The sequence below is a fragment of the Siphateles boraxobius genome, unplaced genomic scaffold (genome assembly GCF_051911475.1).
Source record: "Siphateles boraxobius isolate OS27281-9 unplaced genomic scaffold, OSU_SipBor_1 8, whole genome shotgun sequence".
NCBI classification, from domain to species: domain Eukaryota; kingdom Metazoa; phylum Chordata; class Actinopteri; order Cypriniformes; family Leuciscidae; genus Siphateles; species Siphateles boraxobius.
The window spans coordinates 11,756,698-11,767,161 of NW_027509208.1; positions in this window are offsets into that span (position 1 = coordinate 11,756,698).

Below are 10,464 nucleotides of genomic sequence, written 5' to 3' on the forward strand. Positions count from 1 at the left end.
ATGGGTGCTGTAAAACGTTGTTTATTTAAAGGCACAATGATTTCAAAGTAGTCATCCCCTATATGCGGAAACCCCCCTTTAAAGGATATATCTGAAGAGAAATTTTGCTGTATACAACCAAGATGCAGACGACATTAGAGAGTTTACAATGTTTTTATTATTATGTAAACACATTTTATTGCTTCATTATTTTGTGCAAGCATATTTTATTTCAAGTGCTTAGCCTTTGAGGTGAATTATGGAAGTGTTTCAAGGTCTAGTGGAAAGTGTCCAGTGGCTGCACTCTTGTAAAGGCCATAGAGAAGGACCCTTCACAGCAAGCTCTTGCACACATTTTAGACTGGCACGTAAATGATGGCTGATGACGCTTGGTTTCTGAAGGGCCCGGTGTGGGTGTTCAAAAAATAATTTTGATTTCAGCCTTAATTTTTTGTACTTTTAGTACTAAGGTATGTTTACCAATTCCTACCAGTTGTTTACCAATTCCAACCAATTCTGTGGAAGATTTTAGTAGCTATATACCATATTATTGGCCACTTCCATATATATGTAGGCCTATAGGCTATATAGCACTAGCATAGCCAGAAAAGCGTCTCTGGATGTGTATAAGAAAAACTGGGTGTGCCACATTTATTGTCAGATTAATGTGAAGAAAAAAACCCGACCCAGTGTATCACTATAACTTTACAGAATAGACGGGCTGATGTGTAAAACTATACTCAGGCTTGCCACATAACCATAATACTAGGCCTATATAAAATATAACTCAGGGCTCAACATTAAGGCTTTTCATGTGCTTGTCCTTCGAACAACTAAATTGGTCATTCACTTGTCAAAGTAAAAAAATTGCTTGTCCAGAACTGTTTTTGATTTTTTTGTGTTGTAAATATACGTTATTCTGAAGCAATATTCTCATCAGTGTTATGTCAGCTTTTACATTTTTAAATCTGCATATTTATGATATTTTAACCTTTATAAAGAGCATTTTTCCCCAATCGTTTTAAATATAGGCCTATGCTTCATCTTTCATTTGAAATTCTTAAATTTGATCAATAAATTCAATTGAAATAATAAGACACTATATGGCTTTTACCAATCAAATTAATTAATTTACACTGAAAATTAAAACTGCATTAAATATTGGTTTGGGATTGTTTTAATTTTTTTTTTAAATATACAAATATGACATTGGAAAGAATGATAGCCTACTTTTAAACACGACACCAAACCACCATTAGGGGGCGGCAAGTGACCGTCTTAATGAGTGAGCTATTGAGTCATTTATTCAAATTATTCGTTCAAACGGCTGAATTGTTCAGGAATGAGGCAGTTGTTTATGGGTCATTGAATCTTTGACTCAACCGATTAGTTCAAAGCCCTGAATCATTCAGTAATGCGGTTATGTTTTCCGGTGATATGCGCTGTGTGGTTCTGCTGTGATCTTTGTTTGGTTGCTGCTCAAATAGAACAAAAACAGTCAATATTGTGTCCAAAATGTAAGTGACTTGATATTAATTACTTCTTTATTCAACTGTCATATGAAATCACTGTCACATTTTAATTGTGATGGTATTCAGCACTCGTGGTCGTGTGATGTTGCTTATCATATCATATGTTATAAATATAAAAACTCCGCATTATTTTTCTAACCGCTGTATGTTCATTAAGTTTCTTTGTGTGAACTGCGCTCACTTGTTTCCATTTCTCCTCATGAGGCTGCGCGAGCCTCAACAGCACAACTTTTTTATTGGTTGGCAGTCCGAATGTCGGCATATATTTTTTAACGATAATAATTTAAAAAAGATTAAATTCATTTTAAATGTACAAATATTGTAAGTAAACAACAATAGTCCAAGTTTAGAAAACATTTTTATTAAGACTTTAAAAAAATAATAATTCTGCATCTATTTTTAGGTGGCACCCGCGGCTACGCCATATAGTTACTAATAATACAATATAGTATATTTTATTGTTTTAAGTAGCTATATACAGTAGCTATATACAGTACCAACCAAATAACCTTACTCACCAAATATTTTTATGTGAACAGACATCAGATCTCACAGAAGAGAAACAAATGCAAAAATGCTATATCCAGAATGTAAGAGAATTGAAGAAAAAATGCACTAAAAATCTTTTGCATGGCTCATTTATTAACTCCAATTGTTCTATTTTTTCTATATTTTCTATATAGTAAATATTTTACATGGAAAATTAATTTGAATATCATTGCTATGTACGTTCTGAAACATCAGGAGTAGGCTACTGAAGGTTTTCTGAGGGTCAGTGCAGGACAGAGTCAAAGTCACTGAAATGGTCTTTATCTGGTGTAATATGAAAATATCATTCTGCTCCTGCCTTCCAGGGAATGGGTGGTGCTTCCAGCAAACCTGTGTGTGTGTGTGTGTGTGTGTGTGTGTGTGTGTGTGTGTGTGTGTGTGTGTGTGTGTGTGTGTGTGTGTGTGTGTGTGTGTGTGTGTGTGTGTGTGTACATATGCAAACTGCAAAGTTGCATAGTATCACTATGCAGTTCTATGCAAAAGAGAAGCCATGAAAGATCATGTAAACAGGACGGCAAGAGTGTGTGAGAGGGAGAGTGCAGAAATGAACCAGAAAGAGTTGGAGATTTGTTTAATAATAATAAAAAAACATAATAAAAAATGGCTTTGGTAAATCATAATAATGACAATTTGATTAGTATGACATTTTTGACGAAGTCTATAGATACTGTCTAATGTAGAGCTGAATCAAACTCTTTTAGAGCTCTATCCAGTAGAGCTGAATAATGACACAATTGTCTTTTCAGAGTTGCTATACAGCAGAATATGAATTTGTTTGATAATTGATTAAATTTGCATCATTGAACATAATTTTCCTGTTGATCAAATCTGTATAAAGCGCTATATAAATAAAAGTGACTTCACTTGACTTAAAGTCATAATTATAAAGTAAAAAGTCGAAACTTGGACATAAAAAACAATTGACACAGAGTCTTATGAGATATGAGATAAACAATTTCTTTTCTCATAAATTATTAATTTTTGTTTCACAAACAAGGCCTAAGCCTAATCCTAGACTACAATGCTTGTTTGAGCTGTTTTAACTGAAATCGACTTAAAAGATGTCAGTGCCATTGTTTTGTCTCAAGATGCACACCACCAGGAATGTTTGTTTCTAAGGCATGTTTAAAAAAGCTACTTAAATGCCCTAATTGAACTAGAGCACAATCCTGGCTTAAACTTTAGCCCTGTCTGTGAAACCATTTTACATAAAATTTGTATTTTTCCCTCACAATTATTAGATTTTATATTATAATTACGATTTACCAAAGCTTCCTTAAAATACATCAACAAAAAGTAGCCTATAACAGCTGTACTCAAAAAGAGTCATATTTGCCCCACCTAGGTCTATGCATCTCTCATTAATGTGGGGAAGAAAATTATAGATGTGTGTGTATAATCTTACTGTTTTCTCACAATATGATGACAATTAGAGAAATACTTCCCTAATTACTCCATCGTTCAACAATCATCCTGTCTTCCCGGCCCACACCTGCCTAAGAATGACAACATCTTCACGTTTAACCTGCCATTGGTACTTTTGGTCACTAAGCTGAGCTGTCATGAGTCATTTGCGAGTTCTGTCGCGTAAACATTAAAAACTACAAAAGCAAACATTCTCAGCTGGATCATTTTGGACCTTTCGATTCACAGAAGAAGGCCTGCAAGCGTAAGGCATCAAAGAGCACGCGATTTAACTCAATCCGTGGAGAGCAATGAAGTGAAATAAGATATTGGTTTGTTGTTGTGCTTTATGCGAAAGCAGCGGGGTGGAATTGGATTTATGATGTATTTGGCTGCAGATGCATTTGAAGGATAATCACATTAGTAATCTCTCAGTCTTTCAGGTGTAACTGAATCCCCGCTTTAATAGCGCTGCTCTCTCATCACCTCTCATCGCTTGGCTCGGTCGAGAGAATATCGCTCAGAGAGAGTTCGGACGGGCTTTTGTGCTGTGTAGTCTTTGGACCCCGCAACCTCCCCGGAGCCCGTCTCTCGTTACCAGCCCGTCTCCATGGCCCGGTGCTCAGACCGCTCTTGTTGTTTGAACAGGGTATCGCATCTAGATTAAAACGCCATTTCTGTAAGTGATACCTTGATTGATTTATCACTCAGACAATAACAGCCGCAACAAAATACAAAATGAAAACTGACCAAAGCTGCGCGGGAAAAACAGCCCTTTGCTTATCCGTGTGCATTTATGCTTAAGTATAGGCTTAATCATTAACCATGGTAGGCCTAACTATAAGTACCATACAATTCCCTCAGGAAAAAAGTACTGTTGGCATATAAGATGACAAAATGGTTGAACGAATACTATATTCAAGTAGTCTATTTTATATGGAAATGGTTCTCCAATAGCCTAACATACTTTAAAAACAAAAATTATTTTACCAGTTTTTTTTTTGTTTTTTTACCATAGAACATGTCCTAAAAATATAGTAACTATTACCATGGCACCATGTCCCATGAGATATTTTGTTACTTTTTTCTTAATGTTGTTGTAAAACAGATTAGCAGATTATATTAGCAGATAATAACACACAGTAACTGTATAGCCTAAACTAACTGGCATAATAGTGGTATTTTTACATTTGCACTCACATACATTTAATAATGTCATTATTATTCACATATATTTCATTATATTTTTCCAGTAGGCATATATACTTTTTATTCATATGTTATTATTGGAGGTATTTGCCAATAAATGACTTAAATTAGCCATTATGTGTCAGACTTGTTTTTGACTTGTTTTCACAGTATACTTTTACGGCTGCTTGATACTATGAATCCATAATTGCTCAGTAAACATTATTAAACATTTTTTCCACACTAATCCAGCCACAATACGATGTGTTGGCAGGTAAGAAATGTTTGTCCAGTTTTCAGCAGGTTGTCATCTCTGGTCTTTAGACATCCTGGTTAAGTGAACAAATCAACTGCCTTAAGTACAAGTAAAACAACTTGGAGGCAGGCGTTATGTACACATGCAATGAGTACAAAACACATGCACACAAATACCCTAGTGTTTTCTCTTTTAGCGCTGTAATTTAGCAAAGAAAAATAGGTAGACAGACTAATAAATGACTATTGGGTCTTATGATCTAAGATCAAGCTTTTCTCTATCATGTGAATATGTGCTACAGGCAAAGTTTAAGCTGGGAAACAAACATCCTTTCTCTTTCTCACACATACAGGGAGATAGTAAAATAATTCACTCTTGAATCTTACAAATTTTGCAAAGGTATTTTGGATTCAAATGTATTTATAAAGATACACTGACAGGCAAAAATTGACAACATTTGGCCACTGTGACAACTTAACACAGTAAACAACAGTCAAATTCACTCAGGTTAATCATTCCTTTAGTTTTGTTTAATATAGAATCAAGATTGGGGATCCCCCACCCAGGAAGCAGGAAGCTACCCACTTCATGTAAATAAAACAGATTTTACTACTTCTGATATGACAGGTGTGAGTGTAATTGATTTAAATATATTTTTCAAAGTATTTTATTTTAATTTTTTAGGCTAGGGGTAAACTTTTTTTTAAGGAAAACTAGTCGTAATTACTTTTAAAATACAGTATTTCCAAAAGTGCAGTATGGCAATGCATCAAACCAGCCAATTATATTGAGCAAAAAGTGATCTTAACCTTTCTCAAAGTGTCCTCACAAGAACACTTTCCATACTAGAAAAACTAATAGACCTCCACTGTGGGACAGCTATGAAGGTCAATGCATATTATCCTACAAATATTTAATGTCAAGGGGTCAATTGTCTACCACTAGCTGACCGCACTCGATGAGGTGGTCATCTGTTCAACAGTGACATCATGAAGAACAAACTCTTCTTTTTGCAAAGAGCAGTAAATTGCAAGAATTCCTCATGCAAAAGTCATGCTAAAGGTTAAGTCAAAATAGAGTTTAGTTCCTAGAAAATATAATTATATTTTGTAACGTTTCCTCATTTGTTTTGTTTTATTAATGTATGTCCCTTTTTGTCCCTCTCAATTTTACTCATACATACTTACATATTGTCCCCATGTAACCTTGTCTCTTTTTTTAAGCCACCTCCCACTAAAACCCATGAAAAATCTCCATGAGACTTTTTTTTCCCTTTCAAACCAGCATTATTCTCATTGTATTAATACTGACAATGAAATAAGGGGGGTTGTTACTCTCAGCATTTGTTTTTTAGATGCCTTCATACAATTACAGAAAATACGAATCAGCACATAACAGTTATATACAATTTAAGTACTCATCTTGGAAAGGACTAATCAGCACTTCCCTGCTTTTGTTTCTATCTTCTTCCCATCCCCTTTTCTGTGCTGTACATACTGTATGAGGTCAAGGACCGAAACTAGGGACCCTCACTGACAGCCAGATGTTAACAGATGGTCAGTCAGCTTATTTTACTGATATACACTTTGCAATTTTTTAAGAAATTAATAGAAAAGTAAAAGTACAGATATTTACAATAGTTTATTTATGTTTTAAAAAAATGCTGTTATTTTAAACTCAATATTAACAAATTAGAATGATTTCTGAAGGATTGTGTGACACTGAAGACTGGAGTAATGGCAACTTAAAATTCAACTCATGCCATCTAAGGAATAAATTAGAAAACAGTTATAATAAGTTGTAATAATTTTTCACACTTTTACCATCAAACACTTGAATTGTCCATCAAATAAATGCAGCCCTGGTGAACAGAATAGACTTCGAAAATCTTACTGACCCTGAACTTTTCAATGGTATTATACACATACCTAAATATTTGCTTATGCGAACCTTCATGTTCTAATGAGATTAACGTTATTATGTTTTGGGGTCCTAAAGACCCCAACTGATATGGATAACAAAGTCCAACAAATTAGGCATTAGCATTCTTCAACAATTATTGCATTCATAATCATGAACCAACAATTGACAATTTTCTTAGGGCATTTTTTAATTTAGAGTAAGGTTAATTTAGAAATATACGATTGTTCATTTATCATTTATGTTGTATACAGAGGTAGACATAGTACACAACTGCCTTACTTGAGTGAAAGTACAGATACTACTGGTCAAATATTACTCTGTTACAAGTAAAAGTTGTAAAGACCGATTTTTACTTAAGTAAAAGTACAGAACTACTCATTTTTTAAAAGTACTGAAGTATCAGAAGTAAAAAGTAAATGTCAATGCATTGTTTTATTATTGTTGAAGTGTTGTATGTAATACTTACAGTACCTTGTGCCTCTGAATCTACAGTGCCTAGTATAAGTGAACACACCCATGCTAAAGTTGACTAAAAAGATAAATAAAAAAATCATCTTTTGGAAATTGATCTTAAAGGGTTAGTTCACCCAAAAATGAAAATTAAGTCATTAATTACTCACCCCCATGCTGTACCAACCCCGTAAGACCTTCGTTCATCTTCGGAACACAAATGAAGATATTTTTGATTAAATCTGAGAGGTGGATCACTGCTACATAAGCTGCCAGAGGGAATGAAACTTGACGGCCCAGAAAGTCATTAAAGAAAATGTTTAAATATTCCATGTGCCTACAGTGGCTCAACTATAAGTTTATCAAGCGACGAGAATACTTTTTTCCCGAAAAAAAAAACATAATAACGACTTTATTCGACTATTCCTTTTCTTCCTTGTGGGCCTGAGACGAGAGTTCAAGAGATTTCCACGACGCATGCGCGAGAACTGAGAAGAGAACGTTCTTCTAATACTTCTTGTTCAGTTCTCGCGAATGCGTCGTGGAAATCTCTTGAACTCTCGTCTCAGGCCCACAAGGAAAGAAAAGGAATAGTCGAATAAAGTCGTTATTATGTTTTTTTTTTCGGGAAAAAAGTAGTCTCGTCGCTTGATAAACTTATAGTTGAGCCACTGTAGGCACATGGATTATTTAAACATGTTCTTTAATGACTTTCTGGGCCGTCAAGTTTCATTCCCTCTGGCAGCCTATGTAGCAGTGATCCACCTCTCAGATTTAATCAAAAATATCTTCATTTGTGTTCCGAAGATGAACGAAGGTCTTACGGGGTTGGTACAGCATGGGGGTGAGTAATTAATGACTTAATTTTCATTTTTGGGTGAACTAACCCTTTAATGCCTAAATTTAAAAAAAAAACCTTTAAGGACGCCAATTTTCTTTGTGAATGAATAATGTATCGTAAATAAATAAATGTTCTTCCTTAAAATACAGGGTGCATAAGTCAGGACACCCCTATGTTAAATTCCCATAGAGGCAGGCAGATTTTTATTTTTAAAGGCCGGTTATTTCATGGATCCAGGATACTATGCATCCTGATAAAGTTCCCTTGGCCTTTGGAATTAAAATATCCCTCATCATCACATTCCCTTCACCATACCTAGAGATTGGCATGGTGTTATTTAGCCTAATAGCTGGTTTGATTTGCATTGAGGGATGATTTTATGGAAAGTACCCCATGATTGAATGTGAGATTGAATAAGTGCACTCAATAAAGTCCACAATGTTTCGTACACCCAACAGATTTGAAATGTAAAAAGTATGATATTTGTCTTTCAAATGTAGTGAAGTTAAAGTAAAAAGTTTCCAGACAAAATAATACTCAAGTAAAGATACTCAAAAAGTGTAGTTAAGTACAGTACTCAAGTAAATGTAATTTGTTACTGTCCACCTCTGACAGTATATACTATCTATATTTTAAAATTGACCTTAAATAATTTTAATAAATGCTATTAAAGTATTTTTCAGTGTAATTTCATAGCTTTTGCATTTAAAATAAATACAGTAATCATATAAAACAACAACAAATACTTATTTCACATCCATCTTGCATCTGTGTGGTTTCAGGGAAAGGAGAAAGCCTTTAAATTTAGAGAGCCTGTATTCTCACTACAGAGAAGACAGGCTTTTTGCTTCACAAGCCATGTGCAATAGCTGGAGTCTAGGCTTGGACTGCTCAAACACTGCTGCTTATTGTTGCATTCTGGGACATTGACCTGAGGCCGTGTGTGTGTGTGTGTGTGTGTGTGTGTGTGTGTGTGTGTGTGTGTGTGTGTGTGTGTGTGTGTGTGTGTGTGTGTGTGTGTGTGTGTGTGTGTGTGTGTGTGTGTGTGTGTGTGTGTGTGTGTGTGTGTGTCTTTCTTTTGTGGTCTGCATTTTGTCAATAGTAACCATTTTACTTGAGACAGTGACTCTTCAGTTCCGTTTGATGAAGCGGTAAGGGTAGCTCAAGTCATGTCCGGTTATGATGTTAATGTTTATAATATTTTAAAATATTCACACCTTATAGTCGCATTTAGCAGATTACAACTGTGGAAAAATATACACTCACCAGCCACTTTATCAGGAACACCTGTTTAACTGCTCATTAATGCAAATATCTAATCAGCCGATCACATGACAGCAACTTAATGCATTTAGGCATGTAGACAATATGCTGAAGTTCAAACTGCATCAGAATGAGGAAGAAAGTTGATTTAAGTTACTTTGAACGTGGCATGGTTGTTGGTGCCAGACGGCTGGATCTGAGTATTTCAGAAACTGATGATCTACTGGGATTGTCACGCACAACCATCTCTAGGGTTTACAGATAATGGACCAAAAAAAAAAAGAAAATATCCAGTGAGCGCCAGTTCTGTGGGCAAAAATGCCTGGTTGATGCCAGAGGTTAAAGAAGATTGGCAGGACTGTTTTGAGCTGATAGAAAAGCTAATAGTAACTCAACTAACCACTCGTTACAACCGAGGTCTGCAGAAGAGAATCTCTGAAGTTTTAAAAGCATAGATTACATTTTTTTTTTAATAATAATTAAAAATTAAATAATTAAAAAATTTAATTAAAATAACAATAATAATAATTTGCCATAAATACAATAGTCATAAGTAATAATTTAAAATAAATATTTATAAAATAAAATAGAGAATAAATACAAGATATGTAAAAAATGTAATAAAATAAACGTCTTACCCCTCTTTATTTCTCACTCCTCTGTTAAAAGGGCGATTCAGAGTTTCTTGAGCAGGTATCTCTCAAAACACAAGCCACCTGACACATGACACCTCACTATAGTCTTTCAAGTGTCCACATACTGTAGATCTAAGTGCAGCATCTTTTGTCTGAGCACTGGGAAGCTTCAGTCAGGTTCATCACCTTTTTGCAGAGCCTGTTTTTTGCCTCACAGCGGTTGCCTAATTTAGCCTAATTGTTTTGAGTGTAAGACTATATATATATATCCGATTCACGTCATGAATCGAGAGTTGACCTGCCAAGTAGAGTCTTTAGTAAAATTGTAAGAAAAACTGTATCTAAAATATGAATATCCTATTGAGAGCTCTGCCAAAAACTTTTCTGGTTAATGTTACACCTGAAACAAATGATTTTGCACACTGGTTGCAGCTGTTTAAACTT